Source organism: Thunnus albacares, chromosome 15 (assembly GCF_914725855.1).
Source record: "Thunnus albacares chromosome 15, fThuAlb1.1, whole genome shotgun sequence".
Classification (NCBI taxonomy): Eukaryota; Metazoa; Chordata; class Actinopteri; order Scombriformes; family Scombridae; genus Thunnus; species Thunnus albacares.
The window spans coordinates 6,045,703-6,070,450 of NC_058120.1; the positions used below are offsets into that span (position 1 = coordinate 6,045,703).

The following is a 24,748-nucleotide window of genomic DNA, read 5'->3' on the forward strand; positions in this document are numbered from 1 at the left end:
TAGCATGGCACTTGCGATCATCGCAATAAAAAAAATATCCGAGTCCGGAGGTTAAAAAGTGCCGCTCGGTCAGTGAAGGCTTTTCAGCACCTCGGACAGCGCAGACAAGCAAGGCTGCAGTAGGAGGGAACATTTTGACTCCCATAATGGGGCTTTTATCGACATTGAAATAGCTGTTATTCTCCAGAAATCACACTATGAAGGATTTGTCTCCAGAATACAGAATTTTATTCATGAAAATGTTTCTGACGCAAAATGACTCACTGACAAGTGCACTCTGTATCCAAGCCGTACTATTTATTGCCATAGCCTCTGTAATTTATTCCAGTAGATATCACTTTCCAAGTCTACAATCAAAGCTTCAGAATAAACCAAAAGTGACCTATCTAAAACGGGAATGAAAGGCCTTATTCATTCACTGTTAGGTATTTTCAGTGCACACGTCTAATACTACACAAAATACAGGCTGTAATATGTAAAAGAATATTACACATTCCACCATCGACAAGTGGCGAGGAAATTAACATTCTTATACTACATGCCATCTTCTCTAAATTGATAAATAACGCAGGTGGTCTGCCAACATTTTCAACAACATTTTAAGATATGTGCACACACATAAAACACACAATGACAAAAGAATACACAAAACATTAAGTTCATATCGTCCAGTTATGTTATGCAATACGATTTCTTAAATTAAACAATAGTTTAAAATAAACATTTAAAGAGGCATTCCACTGATTTTTCACATCCAGTTCAGTTTATGTGGAGGACTACTCAGCCTGTGGAAACAGTTGTGTTCTGTCTTGTGTGGCTTTGGAGAGAACTGTGAGAAAATAACCCTGATGATGTCATAGTGATGTCATCAAGGTTATTTCAGCCTGGGTTTGGCCTCAGACTTACAAAATGGGGCATTGTGTTTGAAATACATGGACATGCATGCTGAAGACAGGGTCTAAAGAAAGACACTGAAAGAAGCCTTTTCTTGAGATCAAAAGTCAGGCTCTGCTGCCTTTATTTCAACAGTTTTTTTAACTACTGCTTGTATGTTTTTCCACCTCATGAAAATATATACTATATCGCTGGAATACTTCAAAATTATTTCCCAGAGAATTCCACAGTTTGGCTCCACATCTGCTTTAACATAGTGCACACACACTGATTTTTGAAATTACATTTCCTTCTGTTGTCATCATCACCTGAGTTTAATGCGATGAACCTCAGAATCTTTTCAGGCAATAATCTGTTTTTGGCTCTATACATAACTAACCTTAACCCCAACAACCTTTTTAATTCCGCTAAATCCTTCAATTTTATTACTTGCTCTCTATGGGCTACATAGCAGGCCAATCAAATAGTCTATTGTTTCCATTTTTATTGTATTTATTTAATTTATTTGTCAAGGACAATGCAAAAAACATTGTAACAGGTTTCAATAACATGATACAGTGTTGCATATAGGATTTCTAGCCAAGGCCCATTTGCGACTCCTGTCCCTTGTTAGGCTTTTCTACTTAAAAATAGTCATAATATATCTAATATATCTAATATAATCATGATATATATCATCATTACCAAAAGTACATTAGTTAAATTGAGCACATAGTAAATAGTGACATTCTAATACATGTGACGTGACCATACAAAAATTACAATAGTTACATCACATTACAGTCAGTGTGTGTGTGTGTGTGTGTGTGTGTGTGTGTGTGTGTGTGTGTGTGCGTGTGTGTTTTGGTTTGTGACCTGCTAAATGTCCTTATTGTCCTTTTAAACAAGATTACAGTGTTATCCTTGCCAGGGAACAACATGAGCAGGAACTGTTGAATTCATTTTTATTCCGTTTGTATTCATTGTCATTTAGGTCTTTAGTTTCTCATTGCTAACAGTCACAACAGAACTGTCAATGGTGCTCATCTGATATGTTGATATCACCAGCAGTTATTGTCTGTCAATGCCTGATGCCAAAATGATGCTGGAGGGTTAATGCCTTCTGTCGAGACCGCTCGGTGAAATTGATAGGCCTGCTTTGACAGATGAGATAACCTGCAATCGCAAGCAAATGCAATTTACGGGTACGGCAGATGGATGCTGAGGATGCACTCAGAAGTAGGCCAGTTTTACCTTGGGGAGAAGCTCAACATGCACAGAAGGCTCCCAGAGAATGTTAGAAAGTTGTTGTTTTGCAAAGGAAATTATGAGAGAGAGGTGGGTGGAATGGGATGGAAGCACTTCTGTTTTATTAAACTCCACACTGAAATAATAGAGAGGGGGGATCAATTCCTGTTCAGTTCTGGTTCACATGGAAGGCAATTGAAGTTCAAAAATTAAGTGGAAAATAACTTGGGATTTAGCCTTAAACCCTCTGTGGTGTCTCTGCACAATTCTCATCTCCTAGCTGAATTTTAAGTCTGCTGTGTGAGGGAAAGTGGAGTTTGGTTCCTTGCCAGAAAACTCTCCTGTGTTGCCTTGTTCACCCACCTTCACCAGCAAGATGAGCTGGAAAAGACAACAAATATACTGTATAAATAAATAAATACAAAACAGGAGCAAGGAGGAACCAACATGCAGGCAGTCAGATGCGTTTGATCTGCTGTAAAATAATGAATATACAATAAAGCACTTCTTGGGAATGGAGCGCAGCTGCAGGGCATTTTGGTGTGCTTCTTCACCTCAAATTGCCGTGCATTAGAGGGAGACATTTCCCTAATGAATTTAATCATCGCTCCTGTTGTCACTGAGTTGGTCTTTGTTTGTATTTGTGCCTGGTGACTACAGCCCAGCTGCTGTTGTACAGCATATGTGCAGAGTGAAGCTGACACTTCATGCAGTGTTTAGAGACATCAGCTGCTTGGGTGGAGCCCCAAGATTTGTAGAACTGAACTTGTGTTAAGGATGGTTTTACTAAATAATCTAGAGTGGTACAGCAGCTCTAGAGAGCTTGTTTTTCCCCTTTTTCTTTTAATCAGCACAGAAAACACATCCCTACCCTCGACAAATCGCCTTCCCCAGCTCCCACACAGACATTCACAGATATTTTTCTTGTGATCTTAAGTGAAATAAACAGCTCTGTCAGTCAAATTATTTTTTAAAGCTGTGTAATATATCAAAAGATTAATTTAATATATTTTGCTGTCATGAGGGCATAAGATATTGTCTGACAATACCAGTATGATGAGGATGAGACTGTTACATCAGGATCTTTGAGATGACCTAGAATGCATTAGTTTAGATTGCCATTAAAAGAGCATACTGCCTTTTTTGTTTGCCCATTTACTACATATAGTCACCCATTTTCCAGAGAATACCACTTTTGCAGCTTTCCAGGTAGCCATTATTTTTAGCTTATACTTATATGATGAGATATAACTAACAGATATGTAACTTGCTTGAGTCAGGTGCATCACAGGCAACAATTACAACAACTTTTTTGTCAACTTTGAAATGAATTGTTATTGCATGATAATGCAGTTGATAGATGTCTGGGTAATTTTGAAAAGTCATTCATGTTCATGTGCTGCTGGGAAATTCTGATTGTCCTGAATCAGTTAATTTTGTGATTTAACCAGATCCACCCATTCCAATGGACATAACTTTTCTAGGATGTCTAGATCTATGATTACTGTCGTCTGACTCCACCCAAATGCACAAACTTATTTGACTGGATGTTTATAAGCCAATCACAGTGTTCGACATCATCTAAAGTGGACTGCAGTAGAGCCACACCCTGTGTTTAAAGTAAACATGAGATGTTATATTATAATACATGTCAAAATATCATGAAAGATTTATAGCTTCTACTCTATTATATATATATATTATATATATTTTTCAAAAAGATCCGTTGGATTGGTCACTGGAAGTGAAATAGGGAAATGAATAGAGAAATACTGTTTTGACTTATTCTGACTGTTCTTATTTGATTTTATAATGATACAATCAGCTTATAATGCATCCTATTGATTATGTACACAGAATATTGAACTCAACCCAATGAAGTGAACGAACCACTCTGGACTGACCCCTTGTTTATCAATAATTTTGTTAAAATAATACAAAATATATATGCAATGTGTTTTCAAGCATCACTTTATTCATTGATATGAGTTAGCCATTCATGAAAAAAATTAACTCATGTTTTTTGTTGAAATAAGGTCTCGTAAGACTATTTATTGTAATTTTCAGGTGGTCTCTTGCGTTCAGATTCTCCGTCCATTGGAATGGACAGTATTTTAATCAATTTTTTTTTTGATTGTCAATGATTTGTGAGTGCATTTAGAGTAGAAAGCCACCATTACAATATATATTTTTTTGTGTTAGGAACATAATTGGGTTCTGAACGGGTTAAGAATACAGCTGTTTAAAGTCTCAAATGTGGACCTGGAGCCCCCCACCAGTACTTGAATAAGAAAACCCATTTTCTCTCATGTTCGTTACCTCACAGCCTTCCCAAAGCTAAATAAAGGCAGAAATAATTAAAGCCAACTTTATGTGATGGATAACTTGTCCAAGTCTTAAGTCTTTGCACTCTATTTTGGAAATGGTCTGTAGTATAATATCTGATTTGTGTGTGGACATAGAACAAAGTACAGGCTTTATTCATTTTGTCTAGCCAATAAACCTTTGTAATTAATAAATTAATTGGGAATGAAAGTTTTAAGCATTTATTACATTCCTGGACTGCCAGAAGGCTTTTAAGCTGAGAAGAAACAGTAGCAGTGTGGTTCATGTTTTGCTCGGCCCACCACTCTGGTCCAGACTGAAACATCTCAAGATTTATTGAATGGATTGACATGAAATTATGTACAGACATTCATGCTCCCCAGAGGATGAATCCTAATGATTTTGGTGGTCCCCTGACTTTTCTTCTAACAGCACCATGAGGTTGACATTTGTGGGTTTTTGACAGTGTCATGAACTGTCACACATTCATGCCCCCTTCAGGATGAACTGTAATAACTCTGATTATCCCTTAAAGATCTCCTCCAGACATGTACTGTAACAATAATAATTGGAACAATAATGTGTGTCTTATATGGTTTTTCCACAAAACTAACTATAATTACCCTGTGAAATCCTTAAAACGACATTTCCTCCTTCTCCCTCATTAAAAATTCCAGAATCTATGAATATACAAATGTTTTAATCTCAAAGTTTAACTGCTTTACACAAGATGTCTCCTACTTCACTGTAAAGCATATGATCACTGGAGGCTTCAAGTTTCCACATCACACTTGTGTAAGTTGAATACTGGACCACAACTGGCGTCCGTTAAGACGCCAGTTGTGGTCCTACAACAAATCATGCTTGTAGGCCTGCCCCTTAAAATCAGATTTTCAGTGAGCTCAGAGATACTTTCTACTTTTAGCAGATGAATATGAAAACATCCTTCTAGTGTCAAACTCTGCACATACATCATTCTGTACAGTGAAGCTCAAACATTCAACTGTAGGAACAAGAAGAAAAACACATTTTGAGTGGAGGGAGACTTTAACTTTTCATCTAGTGTATCATTTGGTCAAAAAAATGCGAGCATGCTAACATGCTGGACTGAGATGATGAACATGGAAAACATTATATCTATTGACATGTTAGTATTTCCCTTGCATTGCACTTATTATTTTAACAATGGGGTGTTATGTTTGAAAGTTACCACGACAACAATCTATCTAACCAATCCAATCTATTGATACATACATGTTCATAATTATATAACATTTCATTGTACTAGCAATATATGAAACTTATGCATAGTGTAGTGTCCTGGGGGCGACACAGTGAGTGTCTTCATACCTCAAGAGATGCTGGAGTTTTGACCCTCTCCATGCACCTTGTAAGTAAATAAAGTTGAGCAAGAAATCCCTAATGCAGAACAGTTTGTGTTAAAAGGTTAAAAACATGGCAATATACAGTAGATTAATGATAAACCATGTTATTACAACAGTTGACAGTACAATCACAGTTTTTAGATTTCTGTAATCTAAAATATCCCTCTGCTTTTTCCATTCCATATGTCAAATGTCACTGATGAGCTCTCAGAATATAACTCTCTGACAAAAGAAAAGAAATTCTGCACACAACGCCCTCTTTGGTTCTTCGCATTCAGCTAGCAGCTTAACTTTTTGCAAAGAAGGATTTTAGCGGGTGCCAGTTCACCTGCTTGAGCTGTGTCCTTGTGTCTACGTTGCTCTGGTTGTGCCGTGATGTGGCTTTTCCTGGTAGTCGCAGCAGGAAGCACTTGACTCCAGAGTATATCAAAGTGAGCCGCAGACTCTGAGGGCAGGGCCATTGTGAAGCTCAGAGAGAACCTTGGGGAGTTTACATAGGCGACAGCTCCCTTCCTTTGTGAAACACTAGTCGGAACATTAAGATGTTACTGCTGACTGACAAATATGACCGTGGGGACACAGATATACAGCAGCAGCCACGGATGTGAAACTTGAGAACACTTCAAGTCGGAGGGAAGACATTTTCTGTTGCAATAATTACGGAGCCAGTAGGGACGACAGCATGTCTAGAGCACAACTCTAACTTTTGTTATAGTCATGAATAAACACTTTAAATCACACTGTAAGTCAGATTACACAGGCTAAATTCATCTTATTTTCTCCCCTTTATGGTCCGTGTTGTTTCTTTTGTTTGATTTCCAGATTCAATAGGCTTGCGAGCACTGAGAGCTGGCATTCTAATTTTGCTGTGACCCTTTCTTCTCTCCCACATGAATTCTCTGTTGTTGATGTTGTTGTTGTTGTTGTTGTTGCACTTTTGAATACAGTGGGCCGGTGTTATTTAATGGCAGGTTCATTCATCATAGTGAGCAGCTACAGCCCACTCAAGCTACAGTATTTCAACAAACTTTAACACTATAAAAGCCTCGGAGTTTAGGCTTTAGCTGCTCACAGAGCGTTCAGCCTGAGAGGAAAGGGCAGTCATGTGATGTTCAGTGTCTCACACAGAAGGGATATAACAAACACATATGACTGTCTTATTTACAAAGATGATACAATTTGTCTAAATATTTGATTGGAATTGGAAACAAAATGCATTACTTTATTGGAATAAGAAGAATACAGTATATTGCCGTGCTGTTTGCTATGAGTCCTTGTCTGTCCCACAGTGCATTGCTAGTGTCTCCAAATTAAACACCCTAGTTGGCTGTTACTTTCTCTAAGCAAACTTGTGGTTCCTGTTAAAGTGATTTACAGCTCACAGGCATCATGAATCACAGCTTCTCAGGAAAAAGGTGACATGTCATGATGTCAGTGTCTGCCAGCATGCTAACTGGCAATGATAAGCGCTGATACATGCCACAGTTTTAGATAAAAGAGTCATTTAATACCAGACTGAAAATCAGTGTTTTACTGCCCTTACTGGTCGCAAGTTTAAAGCTTGTATGCTCTGTTGTGCCCGTAACCACACCCATCAGTGATGTCACAGTGTACTGGCACGCCCCCTCGAGTTCACTTCTACATGGGTGCAGAAAAGTGAAAAGTTTAAGCACAGTATCTTCAGTTTGTGTTGAGTTGATCTTAAAGCATCACTCTTGACATTGTAAAAGGAAGCTTGACAAAACAATCCCAACACAAGGTTGTTACTTTTTCCAAAGATGGTCACATGATCTTCATCAGATGTTTCACAGCTGTTCAGGCTGGTGTTATTTCACTGTCATCAAGTGACACTGCCCAGTAAGCAGCTATTTGGTGATTTCTAGATCAGAGGATTTACAGACATTTAGCTTGAAACTTGATTGAAAATGAAAGTTAATTAGATGTGTGGGGTGCATACAGTATAACCGGTGTTTGAACAGCATTGCAGTTACTATAGCTCAATGTGAAGCAGGTTATAACTACATGTTGAAACAGCTTAGAAATCTTCAAGATAGGTAGATATACAATTTAAAAGCCAAATAATATAAAATAATAAATACAACTGAATAAAAGTTGAGAATGGAGCCTAAAAGTAGGACTATAATCTTTAACAAATAATATCCACTGAATATACACTGCACAACGATAATGCCCAGTAATACTGCATGGCTGGATGTATATTTTATATGCACTGCTTCATAAGACTGGTATGGATTCATCAAAATGACACCAAATTGTCGCTATTTGGATCATAATAAAGTTAAAAATAATATATATATAGTCGATAATATTCTTGATCAGACAGATTAAACCCTTGAAGTAGTTCCATTACTTCATACACAGAAGTCATTTACACACAAACACACATTTCCAAGCTTACAAATCCACTCTTACATCATTTTAACATCCTGCATTAATGTGACTTCTACAGCACAACACAGCTAGCAGGTAATCGTCATTCTCCAAACATATACTTAACACAGATTCTCTCACATAACCACTTTTTTTCTCCCACTGCAGCGTGAAAAAACACAGCCATTGTTGAAGTTATCACTGAGAGCATGACAGCAGCTCAGTTAGGCTGACTCCCCTTACTTGCTGATGTGCGGCGGGCCCCAAGGTTAGCAACAAAAACTGTTTAGCTCCAGAGATCTAAAATGGAGAGCTCGTCGAGCCGCTGTAGAGTGATAACATTCAGGCTCTGCTGGGGATGTTGCCACTGTGAAGAAGCTGTAATTTAGAGAGGGGTTGGAAAAGCTTATCTTCCTAAGCCCCTGAGCAAAATAAAGAAATAGTGGGGAGCGAAAAAAAACAAAAAAAAAAACAGAAGACAGACGCAATGAGTCACCGCCGTTGGCAAACAGGAGTAACAACACCGTGTGGATGAAGGTTCTGTGGTCAAAAAGAGAACAGTCTCGCTTATTATTCATGGAATTTTATGTTAAGACAGTGAGAGTCACCCAAAATGTGACCAAAAGGTCAATTGCCACTACATGTAGGCGACTGTCTTTACTCTGCAGCAGAGGCTGCCTTGGGGTTGTCGCAGTGGGAAATGAAAAAGGTAGACAAGAAATGAGATACTCTGCTTGTCTTGCTATGACAAAGCTGTTGGGCTCACTGGATGCTGAAAACCCTGACTGTGTTGGAAGTGCAACACATTTTTTTTTCATGTTAGCCCTCTGCCTCAGTTTGATTTTATCCTTTTCAAATCCACCTTAAACCTCATTTGACATATGCTGGGCCATGTCCTTGTTCTGTTGTTGTTTTGACTGGAAGTCTTAGGAGAGAATAGCATTTTTTCATGCAGGATTGCCAATACCATCAACAAGTAAAATTCACATGGGTGCAACTTTAAGTGCTCATTATAATTGGCTCTGAAGATTTCAGTTTCTGAGTTGTCCATGCTCTGTTATAAATTGCCGTCATTAGGCAGAAAATGTCCCAATTCTGCTTTAAAGTTGAAGTTCCCTCTCAGCAGCATCTTTGATAAATTGATAGCAGGTCTTTTAATCTCACTGTGCTCCTTTCGGGTCCTCCCAGATGATTGCTCTGTTGATGGGTTCTTTGCAAAGCACTGTCCTTGTCTCACAGCAGCGAGTTTACATCTCTTACTCAGCATGAGCCTACAGTATGCACCGAGTGATCCCTTGGTGCTGCTTTTGAACGTCAACCTTTCTTTTACTTGTTTATTAGGCATTCAAGGTGAGAGAAATTGCAGAGGATTAGGCTTTGAAATGTTTTTCACCATATGACACACACACATCAATGCAGTTTGATTTTTCCATTGTGGTTGAAGTTTAAAGATTCACTCCTGCCTTTGTCCTTGACATGATTCACATAGTTAAAGGTGCAATATACAGTTTGATCACATACTGTGTAGCAATTATTTCTACTTTTGTTATTAACTTTGCACTCATTATGATAAAAAGGAGGAATTAATTTAATCAATTATCCAGTCTCATGAACTGAAGCCATAACTTCTCTGGTACATTTACTTGTAGAACTCTGCTTTAAAGAAACCTTCACAGACAACAACTTGGAGATGAATGAACATTTATTTATGATTAAATGGGCTAACAAATGAATAAATGAGGTAATAACATGAACAGACAATGGGAAAATCAAATAGGATGAATGCAATGAAATTTTAAATGGCAAGTCGAAATGGATTGCTTAGCGATGGTGAAGGATGGTGATATGTGAAAACGTTAAACCGTTGGAGTATAGTTGAACGCTAAGGTAAAACTAATCAAAGTACGATTCAGAGAATAAAGGACACTGACTTGGTAGTGGCGTCTTCAGGTGCACGTGTGATGACTCCGTCTGTCTTCAGCTGACTCAGAGAATGGCTACACTTGTCCGCAGATGACTCGGGGGTGATTCAGCGTCCTTAGCCAAACCAAACAATAGCTGAAGGTGTTTCTTCATGGTTTACCCAGCGATGATGCTTAGCTTGAGAGTGATGGGGGTGCTGACAAAGTGGACTTCTTCAGATGATCTCGTGCGTCATGCCGGGTCGTTTTGAAAAGAGTTGTAGTTGAAAAAACGCTTTGAAACAGTTCTTTGCAACATGCTTGCTGTTGCAAGAAACCGTTGGATGATTTTGGTCTGTCGTGGAGTGGGTCAGTTAGACTTTGAATCTACTGAGTAGACTCTAAACGTCTTCACCAGAAAAACTGAAGAATAACTTTTTTGGCCAAGCAAAACTGTTACAAAGTTACTAAGATGAAAGAGGGGTAAAGTTGAAGTTGGCCTTCATTTAAGTTAGACTCTTGTGTGCAAATGGCAGAAAGAAACAAACGCAGTTACGTGTTACCAGACTAAATGTCCAGCAAGAAACAAAAGATGGCGTAAGCATTCAGGGACATGGCGTGCATCTCCTGAGTGATCAGAAGTAAGAAAGGGCTCAGATTTTGCCGTTGATTGGTTTTATCTGTTCAGAGCCGGCAGGGGTGTGTTTTGGGCAGAGGGCCAATTTTCTGCACTAAAATAAAGTGACACACCTAAATACTTTGTCTAGAAGACACCATGGTCTTTCTTTGATGAACTCAAATTCACTTTAGAGATTTGGTAACGTCTAACATTAACACGACTGCATTTCACATTTCCACTAATTCACCATGGCTCATGTACAAGTGATCATAAGACCTGTATTACCTGCCAGCATATATCACTCAATATTAAATGAAAAACAGTTCATGTTAAACAGTACTTAATCTGGTTACATAATGAGATATAAAATATATGTTTTCTTTTTTCACCGACTCCGTTCCTTATTAACATAGATTTTTACTATTTCTATCAAAATGAATTCTTCATACAAAAGGTTAAACAGCAATCAGTTCACTTTCAGCAGACCTGTTTTCCCATGGATTAAGGTTTCTGCATTAAACAATCCTCACTATCTTTAACCATAATATTATAATAAATATAAAGGTTAGAACAGCACAATAGAAATAAATGCAGACACGTAAACATGCAGACTATTTGTGTTCAAACATTCTGTTTCTGCTAGACCACTGGAGGGTAGTATGGTGACACAGCAATTCAAGGCACTTACTCACATTAAAAGTAATTTGGTCAGTCTTTACAGTAGAGAGACCAAAGTTGGACCCTTCTGATATAAAAACACTTCTTGATCCATGTTATCTGGCTTATAAAATGATTAAATTCTTAATTCACATTATCCAAACTTAGCTTAAAGAAAGGGACTAAAATAATGAAATCACTTCAGAGGAATGCGGTCACTCTTATGGCAGAGCCTGTTCTTCATCCATATCAAAGACTCCCTCCGGAGACAGAGAGAGAAGGAGAGGGTGTTGGATGTGTTTGGGTGTATCTATATGTTTTCACAGAGAGAGTGGAGAAAAGAAAGAGAGATGGGACAGACAGTAGGAAGTGGTGACAGGATTGCCTTATTCCTAAAGAATGTGTAATGTCTCCACTTTAAGTCCTTTTTCCAGGAAAAGTTTCTAGTCCTTTTTTGTATGAAATGTCTCTATGATGTTCATTTAATTTTGGGATGAAATGATGAAGGAATGTGTGAGATTTTCCAGCCGGGTGTCATAAATTCAACTTCATGGCTCAGCCGGGGTCCTTGAGGTTATTTGAGCCTCGGTGTGATAGAACTGCAAGATATCAAACCTGACACCTTTGCTGGGGATGTGAAAAGTCAGTTTATCTTAAAAGGGTTTTCAGAAAAACAAAGTTCCAAACCTCCCTTTTGACAAAGGGAAGATAACAGTGGGACCAACAGGGCCCCCTACAACTGTAAGCACAACATGTTATATTGCATGTTCTCATACGTATGTCTGTGTATCCTTTTGAGTACATACCAAGATCCCCGTATTTTTCTGAAACTGGGTGCTTCTAAGATTGGAAATATCTCTACAAATACTGGCTGGGTAGCCATTAAATTTATGGTTCTCTGGGATCCATTAATTTAATGGGGGTCATCTAATGGTCATCCAGTGATCTGCAGACTGTTAGTGCTACCAACAGGTTGACGATTTTGGTTCAGAGTCAAATGATTTAACAACTATCAGATAGATTGCCATGAAATATGGTACAGATATATATGCTCTGCACAGGATACATTATAATAACTTTGATCATATCATAAAATCTTGGCTTCACATTATAACCTTTCTGCTTGAATCATCTGTCAACTTTTATATTTACTTTACTATGATGGCTGAAGATAAAAAACAAACATTAGTCCTTAACTTTTCATCCATATTCAATTTGATTTGGACTCTATGGGCTCATCTATTTTTGTGATGGTGCAGTGACCATGATGCAGTGCAAGCAGCGCTCCAACAGTTTGATGTTGTCTTGACCATGAATTCCGTTGTCTGTCTGGTAGTTTTGTGTCCAGCGCAGCATGCATAGGTGGGGGTTTCATTCAAATGGGGCAGTGCTTTTGTCTTAGAAGTTGTGCCAAGGATAGACATCTCAGAACCAGATCTGTTTCTGGCTCAAAGTCACTCCACTGGAAATTTTGCTCATCTGCCAATTTTGATATGATGTGACCAGTTATGATGTAAGATACAGCAGAACTGGGACTGAAATAGGATTGGATTGATGTGGTCACATGCAGGGCTCCCGCAAGCTATTGTTGTGTGTGGTTTTTTTTCTATTGTCATTGTACTAATTAACTGTAAAAAACACCATCTGTCTTTGGCTGCAGAAATGTGGTGTTGTGTGTTCACGTCGCGCCGCTCCGCACCATCCAGACAACAATATGACTTCCTGGAGACACGTGTCTCCAAATGAGCTATTGTTGTCATGATTACATGTGATTGACTCAGCTGTTACAGGGCTATGAGACCAGGAATGTGACTGGCTAAGAGTGTGTTTAATAATCAGTCTATCTATATACTTATATTGTATATATTACCCAACATCTACAACTTTGTGCTGGTTACTGTCATTGCACCATTACACCAGGGCCCTGGGTTCACATCAACTGAAATGCAGAACTGACATTTGCCCAATGTTGCTCTTTTTTCGACTTTTAGAATAACCCAGGCAGCACATTCTGGCTTCTTGCTGATGAACTACTCAAGGAATTACTGTAGCATCTTCTCTCCAGAACATTCAGTGAAGTATTTGATGCTATTACAGTATTTCTAGTTATCTAATGTGAATTAAGATAAATTAGATTAGAATTGCGAGGAAGAAGTAGTCTATGCTTACACAGATCCTTTTCAGATATTAGTTCATATTGTTCCTATATAATAAATACATTCATTTTGTTGGCATCCTTCCCTTTAACTGTAAATAAGATGGGTTGCACTGCATGGCTTGTGTTCCACATGATTACATGAAGTGGTGTAATTGTGGTGTAATTAGTTATAATAAGCTGCTGGCAAGCATATCCTGGGATGCAGGGAAAACTGCCAAAAATAGGAAAATTATGTGAGAGCTAAAATAAAATGTAGCGCTGTGTGCCTCTGATGATCGTTTTGTGCATCTGCAAATTCCAACACAAAACAGCAGGTCTCACAGACTCTGTTAAAAAAAAATCAACTCCAAGCAAAAACCATTCAGTGATGGAGCTGAATGCGTGATAGTGACTGCCCGCTGTATCCCTGCTAATCCCATCTGATGAACCAGCAGTTGTGATCTGTCTCAGCCAGTATGCATGCTTTGCATTGATGGTTGCAAATTGTTTTTGTGGATTGAGATGTCGAGTTTTGCTCCCAACAGACGATCTGTGCCAGAAAAATAAAACGATATCTTAGTATTATGTTTTCTCTTTTTGCTAGTGAAGTGAACGCAAAAAAAAAGCCACACAGCCTCAGGCTTGAGCCCATATAATCCCTCAGCAGGCTATCCTTTGGATGTCAACAGTGGCAACAAAGCCTCAATTTGTTGCTTGTATGAAGTGTGTGAATAGTGGCACAAAGAGACAGGTAAGGCTTCTAACACACACTGATGGCAAAGATAATGCAAAGAAATTGTTTTAACAAATATTTAATGATGATGTATCCAGACTTCTTTTAATACAGGAGTTTAACAAAGTGCAGAGTTCTTGCCATATTTTAATCTACTGCCATGTTGTGGCCACAGAGAGTCAATGCCTGCTATCTGAGATCCCAGCTGTAATAGCCACTTGTAACCTCTGATGCTAAAGGCTCATTGCTGTAGTGTTTTATAGCACTTCTTAAAGGTCACTTCTCAGCTGGAGTGGACAGAAAAGTTACCATGACTTTTGTTGTTTTGCCGCTCACACTAAGGACTCAGTTTTGTTCACCACAAGAAAATAAAACATCATTTTATTTTAGTTCATTTGAACAAACAGAAGATTTTATGACCTGGCTATTATTCATGTGGTGGATACCTGTAAAACTGCACTGCATATTTTTAATATGAAAATATTGTCAATGATAGTCCGCTGTGTGTGGCCTTGCTATAGGTCTTATAATATTTTACACTGGTACAAATTTGCCCTTTCCTCCCTTGTTCAAAATAAACCCAGGTCCTCTATCTGCAGTTGCCAGATCACAGCCCAAAACACTATTACCAGCAGCAGCAGGAGGCCTCTTGCTTCCCCTACAGAGATTTGTGATTACAACACATTGTAGACCACCAGTCGATGACGTTTTTTTTTTTTTTTTTACCAAAATATAACCACTGTAACCATTTATCTGAAAACTCCAAATAAAAAGGAGTTTCAACCAACGGCTAAACAAAAACAGTTAACAATAGCTGCCTTGCTCCTGACCCTGAGGAATTAGGGAATGGTAATGATACAGTAAGATATGAGATTCTTGAGACTCCCGCAAACTAGTCTGTGTAAGAATAATGATTCAGCTGAGCACATCCTGAGCAATTAGAGAGGAAATGTCAGATTGAGAGTAAAAGAAGCAGGCGAGGAAATGTACATTTTGTGGGCATCCATCATACTACCATTTGGAATAAGTGTTTTACTTACCATGATCCATTGCATATGACTTTTTAAAAAGCCTTGAGCACTGTGTAGTATTGAGCTATTCTTCATGAAATAACCCTCTGAACACACCAGCAGATAATCAGTGAACAATGCCCTGCTGGACCCGAGCTGAGCGCCGCTTTGTCCGAATGATTCAGCCTCACTGAAAGGCAAATTATCCTAGAAACTGTTGCTCCATTCTTCTGCTTGAGTAAATAGCTTCTCCTCTAGCTTGCAACAATAGCTGTCTCACTGACAGACGCTCAGCATACTGGCAAAACAAAAAAATGTGTCACTCACTGTTCCTCTCCCATCTATCATGCAGTTCATTTTAGGGGAGCAATTTTTCGCTTGCATGCTCTTTTCTGCATGGTGCTGCATGTGGCGTGGCCCTGTGGCGTCAACTACTCCTTGCAAACAAGGCACCCGCTGATCTTAGTCAAGCACCAATCTCAGTCTGTGTAGTCTTTCATCCACCAGTGATGCTTAAGAGCCCCCATGCATCAGTCGCAACAGTACACAAAGTTGTCTCAGAAGCCGAGCCACTGTAGGGGGAGGAAGGAGGAGGATACTGGGTGATCGATTGAAGTTCCTCTCCAGCGATGCTAGGAACATTGTTTTTACATTTTTTTTAAAATACACCCCACAAACAAATTTGAGTTTTATTGAAGTGGAAGCAACAGAACTTAAAGAGGAACTCTTTGGGAGTCACACTGTGAAAACAGTAGTATAATATCCGCTGTGACTCTGGAGGAGTTTGTTTTTTTAAGTCTGAGTAGATAACCCTGATGATCTCCAGCTCTGGCCTAGAGACTGCACATTTTTAAAGAGAACTTAAAGGTGCCCTGTGGAGTTTTCTTAAAAAACAAACAAAAGTTATGTTTACATTGAGAGTTATTCACCAAAATGCATTATATGTGTCCCTGAGGTCTAGAAAACATGTTTAATGCATTTCCTTCCTCATAGAGCATTTGCAAAGCTGATATTTTAGGTATTTTTACATCCTACATGAGACAACAGAATGGGGACCCAGTCATGAAAAACATTTCCATACTGCTACTACTAGAGTTCAGAAACTCCACTGACAATACCTTTAATTTAAAAACAGGCTGAAAAGCAGTGTTTAACTAACCTCTCTGGTTGAAAGTTTCAAGTCTTGTGGTCAGAAGTGAGCTTTGTCTCACCTGTAACCATACCTAACAGTGATGTCACGGTGTGCTGACACCCTGGAGTACATTTCAACATCACTGCAGCAAAATGAGAAAATCAAGAAAATCAAGATTCAACTACTGTTACTCTTTTTCACCAGGCAGAGAGGGTCAAATAAAAGATGCTAATTAGTTGCAATCGGACACTTAGTGTCCAGCATTTTTTGGAACTTGACCCATACTGAGGACAAAAAATCAGTTTATCTTCTGCTGCTTTGATTTTCACCATCTTTTTTAAAATTCTTATGGGTCCACCAAAATTTATGGAAGCGTACTACTAAATTAAAGGTCTTTAAAGGCCCTTAAAACCTGTTTTCCCAGATGACCTCACTATTAGCAAGTAGGTGCAACTTACATGAACACAAAACTGTCTGCCAAAGTTTAAACAATTGTTCAACTGAAAATGTTCTTTCTGTGTTGTTTTGTCTGCGTTTTCCCCAATGGATTGAAGTCAGTGGGGCTCAGTGCATTATTTACAGGTAGCATTAGCCACCAGCAGTGACCCTCCATCCCCAATCACAGCACCCGCTGTGCTGTTTTATGCTTTCTTTCTTTCATTCGTTATCTGAAGTCTGGCTGTTGATGTTATCCAACTGGGGTGTTTTTTCACAGAGCCAAAAAAGGCACAAAATATTTTGTGTTTTCTGAATACATCCATAGTTAATGCTTTAGAGCTAGGTGATTAGCAACAGTTGCATGAACATATATAAGAGCCAAATTAAAACATGTTTATTCAAAGTAAGTAATGTGATGTTGGTCTGTTCAACAAAGGGAGATTTTTCCTGACCATTTACTGCACTGACAGCACAAAATAACATTAAATGTGCTTAGACTGTGTTTGTATAGATACATAGAAAAAAGAAAATAATTGTCTTCTACTGGTAATAAACAAGTTAATTTAAATAAATGAGCTTACCCTCCACCACCGCCTGAACCATACTTTCGGTAGCAGTTTGACTGCTGGAGAAAATTATAGCCAACATCGCTTTTATAGTTTATAGTCAGTGGAGTGATAACATCATTAGAAGAGCTTTTCTCAAAGAACAGAGCTTTTCACACGCTACAACAGAACCATAAGACCAAATGGTGCAGAGCAGAGCCACAGCATACCCAGACAGCATCATGGATGACAGTGACATGGTTGAAGATTGCTCGCAATAAAGCTGTTGATGTACTTTCATGGCCGTGGCAGTGACAGCCTTGCAGTAGCTCTCTACAGCCGCTTCATCCACCACGTCTCTTGGTCCTGACAAGGTCGCAAAGAGAGCCGTTACTGACTAATAAACATTGTAGAGTGTCAGCTCTGCCCAGACCAGACCACAAAATAAACACACAGCATCTTTGTGCTCAGGCCTGAATTGATAGCTGTGGTAGTTTGGCTTCTGACAAGGCTGATGTTCAGCTATCTCAAAGACCCCCTTCTTTCACTGATTCACCCCCAGCGGCTGCTCTGACACCCTTTAACGTGCTTAATGCCCCTGACATTTATGAATGGTTAGAATGACCTTTTAGGTTGGGTTGCAAGTGTTTCAAAATGTTTATTCCACAGCAGAAAATGTTTGTTGGGGGAGAAAGAGTCTGAGAGGCAATCTAAAAGATTCCAGTTATAATCAAAAAGTCTACAATATGGGCTGCAGTTCACACTCTTTAGATGATATTGCAACAGCTCTTGAAGGGGCAAGAAACACATTACACATTCAATAAAGAATTACTGCTACAGTGCTGGATGTGAGACTATATTATCATATCAGCCTTATTGCCTTACATAACTGTAAACCATAGCATCAGCCAACAGATGTTACATTACCAGGCAAGTATATTTCCTCTCAATTAGTCTGATATGCTTGTGTAAACATTGTGTCCGGGTGATAATGTGTTCTTTATAATGACTGTGATAATGGCTGTTTTGTAAAAAAAAAAAAAAAAAAAATTGGAAATCAGTTTTTTTGACATTCAAGTGAACAAGTCCAAAGAGAAACAAAGAGATCTCCTGCTGCATTAAATGAGGAGTCAGATTATGATTAGAAGTCAAATGAGTTTTCACAGGGGCAGGATGAGCTCAATTACCTGCATTAATGGAACAAACTGGTGATGGTGGAGATGGAAAAGGAGATGGATTAAAGTTGGCCTTTGGCAGGTGCGCAGCAAATTATCTCTTTCAATGGAAGCACCTAAAGCTTGGATCACTTTGTTCTGTTTGGATAAATGAGTAGAGGTAAAAAATAAAAAAATGTTTGCATCCATGACTGTGACTATGTTGGAGCTGTTTGTGGATTAGATAAATGCAAATATGTGGGTGGGTGCACTTCTGTGTTTGTATCATCACACTCTGTGTCTCTCACTGCTTATTTAGATTTAAATTTCAAAATTGAACTGAATTGAACAGAACTGCATAATAATCATTAAATTATGTCTATCGTAATTGGTCAAACATTACTTTAAGTCCCTATTCATATTTAACATTCATAAGCAGTATATACATAGTTTATAAATCGTTTATAACACTATATCGGGGTACTCAAATACACTAAATACATTTTCTCAAACGTCCAGTAAGCGTACATTACATGATGATATTTCAGTATAAAAACTCCAGAACTCTGTACATGAACAGCATTTCTGTATTAATGGGGGACGTGACACCTTCGTTGTGTAACCAAGTCCTTTAATTTGAGCATAAAATGGTGTGATGGCCAGAAGGAGACAGGAGTCTTGATATCACAAATTCAGTTGGCTCAGTTCTGAGGTTCTGTGATTCTGTTTTTTTGGGATAGCTTTGTTCAAAACAGGCATGTTTGGTGTCATTTTAGTTTCTCAATGGCCACTGTTTCATGCAAATCAAGCACAGTAAAGTACTTCCCTCGGGCTAAATGAATGCCTATTTCTCAGTCCACTCATCCTTATATGCATGTTTTTCACTGTCAACCTTTCTTTTTGCTGGACACAGACCAACCCTATAACCCAAAATGTCTGTCCGTGATTAAGCAACTGACTCACTGAGTGATGAAGTTATACCACTGGTTGGCCAGCCATTGGCCGTTTATCTTTCAAAATGAATTGGCGCGAACAGTTTCAATTACGTCTTCAGGAGGCGTTTACAGCGGAGCCCCAAGTGCAGCTCACTCTCAGCAGGACTGAGAGTGAACGCAGTCCTGAAATAAATTTTAAAAACACACATTTACTGACCGAAGCATCACACACGGAGGCTCTGACACGGTGGCTAGCAGCCAGTTTGCATGGCTAGTGTCGTTAGTATAGCTGTGTGTGCTATGTGTAGTCCATAGACTGTATAAAAATAAGGTATAGCTGCAGTGTTTCCCTTTTAACAGGTTTGTGCTGGGCAGGTGACTGGTGTGTTTACGGTGTTTGTTTGCTCTGAAAGATGTCAGAGTGCAGATATAGTGTCACACAGCTGATGGACTTTTAGCCTAGCATGCTAATCCAACGTAATTATATGGATGAGACAATATGATTAAAACCATCTGCAGATAGAAACAGATGAAAGAGCAGGGGGAGTTAACAGATAATTAGAATAGTTATAAATTAAATTAAGTTCTCTTTCAAATCAAACATCCCAAGATATCAGTGGAAAGTAGGCTGTTACTGGGACCACTACAGAAAATTGTAGATGAACATTTAATATCTAGGAATTCACATTATAGACTTTACCACTGACTATCCCTGTAACAAATTGGCCACAATTTTGCACATTGACCATACACAGTCCGCCCATATACTAGGTTTTGACCTAGTCTTGTTTTTGTATCGGCTAGTTTTGAATAAGACAGTCGAAGCACCTACATTCCACAACAACCTTACTAACTGTGTTGGAATAGAGGGCGGCTGAATGATGACAGCTGAGGTGATGTGATAGCGATGTGTCACTCAAAAGTGGTCCCGGTCAGGTTGCAGTTAAGTTTTGTTTCCGGTCCGGATTAAATTGTTACTCAGTTCAAAGTCTGCCTATTAAGAAGGAATAGCCTACATTGTAGTTGTAGCAAATATACTTTAAGTGTATTTGTTAACAACTATAACTCCTCCTGCAGGCACCCATAACTGTAGTATGCTGTGTAGACGGATAGTGAATGACAATATAACACAGTTGTAATAATCTAAAATATGTCTTCATAGGAGTTATAATTGTTCACAAGTACTGTATATTAAAGACTTTAAAATGTCCTTGTATCTGCTTACAATTACATCTCAGTGACAGAGACACTTATTTCAAGTAATGCCCATTTATAGCAAATGGTTAAACAGTTAGATTTGGTGGAAAAGGCTCTGCTGTTTGAGGGAGCTCTGAAAGAATCCTGACAGTGACGAGGATTCTGCTTAGAGAGCTAATCCCCCTAATAAACATACATGAACATTAAATCTTAGTTAAAATCAATGTGAAATACCACATAAGGAGGATGTTGGGGTGGTGGGGGGAACTACAGCAGCAAAGTCCATTTGCAAGAGCGTAATTAGCAGAGTGACCCATGACAATGTCAGGTTAAAATGTCCACAATGTTCACCTGCATGAATGTGATTGGATGTCACCAGTCACATAGCTGTGGATGAGTCAGTGATTGTGAAGCATAAAACAAAAAGCCATACAGAATCATTTGATCCTGTGTTCCAGCATATCCTATCAGTTTTATGTTTGAGTGCTTATAAGGAAGCATATGACCATTTCTATAGGACTGATCATATGATGATTATTGTCTAGTGACAGAGGAAAATATTGCATGTTGTTTGGGTGATTTGACTCAATGACTCTGCGATCATCACTGCTGCTCTGATTTGGAGATGGAGGTCTGCTGATAAAGCTATTTGTTGAAACATATGCATAGTTTACACCTTATGCACTCTGCGTTGTTTATGTAATGAAAAAAAACAAAAAAATTGCCACACAGCTGAACTGTAAACTGCCATTTTTGCATGAAAAGTAATTAATAAAAACCACTGGAGGTGAAAACCTGTCAGTCAAACTAAATCTGTGACAGCAGCATGGAAGCATTAATGAGGTTTGGAGAAGGCGTCTTTGTTTTAGTATACATGATATTCTTCAGTATACAAACACACAAGCACTTAGATGCTAGAAATGCCATCCTGCAGGTGTTTTCCCTGAGAAACAGGAGCATATTTTGACAAGAATTCCTCAGATGTCAATTCCCAGTATTCAACCTTGAGTACACTGTATTCAGTAGAGAGGTGTTTTGGCCATGTGATCCATAAAACCAGTTTTTCTGAGTGCAGTGAGTTTAATAATCAGCATACCAGTCAACAACATTTTCTAGATACAGTAGTGTGATATAGCTAGTTAGCTAAACTGCTAACCAAGCTAACTTAAAGGAGCATACCGATGTAATTTTGACCTCTCCTCTGCTTTAGTAGACATCAGTAGAGACATCACCAGCGGGACAAAACCCTGAATGATTGAGGGAGCTGAGAGGTGCACAACAGCCCCAAAACATGCCAGAGGTTAGAGATGTTAAGCAGTTGTCAGGGGAGAGCAGAGTTTCTAGGGGCACTAGCTTATACCTTACTTACCACTATTCCCTGCCAGAATTCCTGCCTAATTCATAATGAATGAATCCTTTTGAACATGATGTGAATGTTCACTTTAATCGAGATTACTAACATACTCCACTTTAACCTATCTGAATAATTGGAGCGCATATGGCATCTTTCACTTTATATATTTTATTGCAAAGAATGTACAGTATTTCTTTCACTGCATTCTCTGGGCCAACAAAATGTCTCTGATTCGTTGGATGTGCTGTGCAGGAATAAGGAGAGATAAAGCAGTTACATGAATAGTGCAAGGCCAAATCTCTTTAAAGAATTCATATGTTTGATGTCATTAAATTTATTTAAATGGAGTGCAGTACAGTATTACAGCGATTTCAGTGAAAGTAAATGTAGGCAGAACATACCTGTCACTTTGTGTGTCAAGCTGGAGACAAGATGGGTTAGGTTAAAAGACCCACTTCAACACTCAGAAAAACCCAACTATGAATACAGAATGGAAGATAAAAGGAGACACACTATCTATCCCATATAAAATTCTGTTACGTGTGTGCACGTTTAGATGTTAGAACCTAACAAAATAAGTAGTGTTAAGTGCAGATACATACATATATATATATACTGATAACTTATTAAAGGAACAGTTTTACATTTTAAGACGCTTATTAGCTTTCCATGAGAAGATTTGTGTATAGCTTAGCATAAAGACTGGAAAAAGGGGGGAAAAGATAAGTTAATGGTTAAGTCCAAAGGTTAAAAAAGAAACAAAAGAAACATCATATCTCATTTGTTTAATTTGTACATAAATTGAAATGTAAAAACAAGTTGTGGTTTTAGGGGGTGAGTGTCTTGCTGGAAGTAATCCTTGGTTGGGCACAGTGACTTCCTGTACTTTTGTGATAAGGATGCCAGGCAACAGTGTCAATAAAATTCCTTTAAATTCTGTTAAATTCCTTAAACTGGCATACCAGATGAGTAGCACTTAATGTGTGAAGCTATTTATTTAGTTCAACTCTGCAGTACAGAGAAAGAAGAGTAAAGATCATAAGTTCAAACAAATTATAATCATTCATCTAGTTTTGCACCAGTTCTTTCACCTGGGGTTATTTTTGATCTTTGCTAAATAAAACTAGCATTTTAGTTTAATAGTATGTCTAGACTTGATAATATAAGCAACTTCCTCTTTTATTCTTTGACTTTTCACCTGACTTTGATCTGAATTTGAAAATTTGATCAGCTTTAACTCAACCAATGTCATTATTTCTACCAGATCAGTTTTGTCTAAATAAAAGGTCCTGGAAGTATTGCATGTGTTACTATGTACTTGGTGAATCCAATACATTGTGAGAACACTGTGTCCCATATTCCCTACACATCAGGAGGACAACAGTTGCAATCTCAGAAGCCAGTTTGGAGGACTGCCAGGTCACTACTGGAGCCATCATGACCCCACCCTTTACTGTATGTTAGATACTGATTTCATACATCGCTATTTATAACTGACTGCTCCATCCACAAGCACAACATATGGATTTAATTTTGGTCATATTGCACTAAAAACAAACAGATACTATCTGCACTATTCATCATATAATTATAGTTGAATTAAGGGACTGTACACAAATTATTAGAGTGGGAGAGGAGGACAGAAAAGGGGGACAGTTGTATAATTTTTTCCTTTTGGTTTGGGGTAGGGTAGTCTTTTTTTAGCAAAGCAGAGATGGTTCATTTTTATTTCTGAACAACCCAAATTTTCATTTTTCCTTTCCTTCTCTCATGGGATTAATTTAAAACAGGACAACAAAAGTGACAATAACACACACAAAAAGAGACAGCAATCCTGTCTATGTTTCAAGGCTTAATTTTTCTCATCATATTAAGTGTTATCTCTGCCAAAGGTCATTCCCTCCATCACTTTCTTCTACATCATAACAAATAGTAAAAAAAAACCCAAAAAAACAACCACCAACAAACAACCTTAAATGTGTCATAAAAGGTTGGTCTATCCTATAATATAAATTCAGCCTTTAATTATATTTGCCAGAAATTTTGAAACTGGTAATTCCACTAATTTGCACACTGGTGGCTGATGTGATGATAATTCTAAATCTAATAAATATAAGTCCCCCTCCACTGAAAAATGTGTTTTTCTTCTTGTTCCTACAATTGGATATTTGAGCTTCACTGTGCAGAATGATGTATGTACAGAATTTGACACTGGAAGACTGTTTTCACATTTCATCTGCTGAAAGTGGAAAGTTTCTCTGTGCTCATTGAAAATCCAATTTTAAGGGGAGGGCCTATGAGCATGATTTGTGACATCACAGCTTTGGAAGCTAATTCTGGTCCAACATTCAACTTACACAAGTGTGATGTGGAAACTTGGAGCCTCCAGTGTGCTGAGAATGGACTTTACAGTGAGGTAGGAGACATCTTGTGTCCAGCAGTTAAACTTTTGAGCTGAAATATATTTGCATATTTATAGATTCTTTTTTTTATGAGGGAGAAGGAGGAGATGTAATTTTAAGGATTTAACGAGATCATTGAACTTTTTTGTGGAAAAGGATATCAGACATATTATTATTCAAGGTACAGTATTTTATATACATCTTAAAACATGTCTGGAGGGGATCTGTAAGGTTTAGATTAAATTACATTATTTAAAATAGTTTATACTTTGTCTGTCTTAGTTATTAATGGTGGAATGAAGTTGTGCCAAC

At 38.3% G+C, this 24,748-nt stretch overlaps 1 long non-coding RNA gene across 1 annotated transcript in view; it reads left to right on the forward strand.

Annotated features, from left to right (window-relative positions):
* LOC122998541 overlaps nucleotides 1–24,748 on the forward strand; it is a 97,167-nt gene that overhangs the window by 1,618 nt on the left and 70,801 nt on the right. The window lies entirely within an intron of this gene.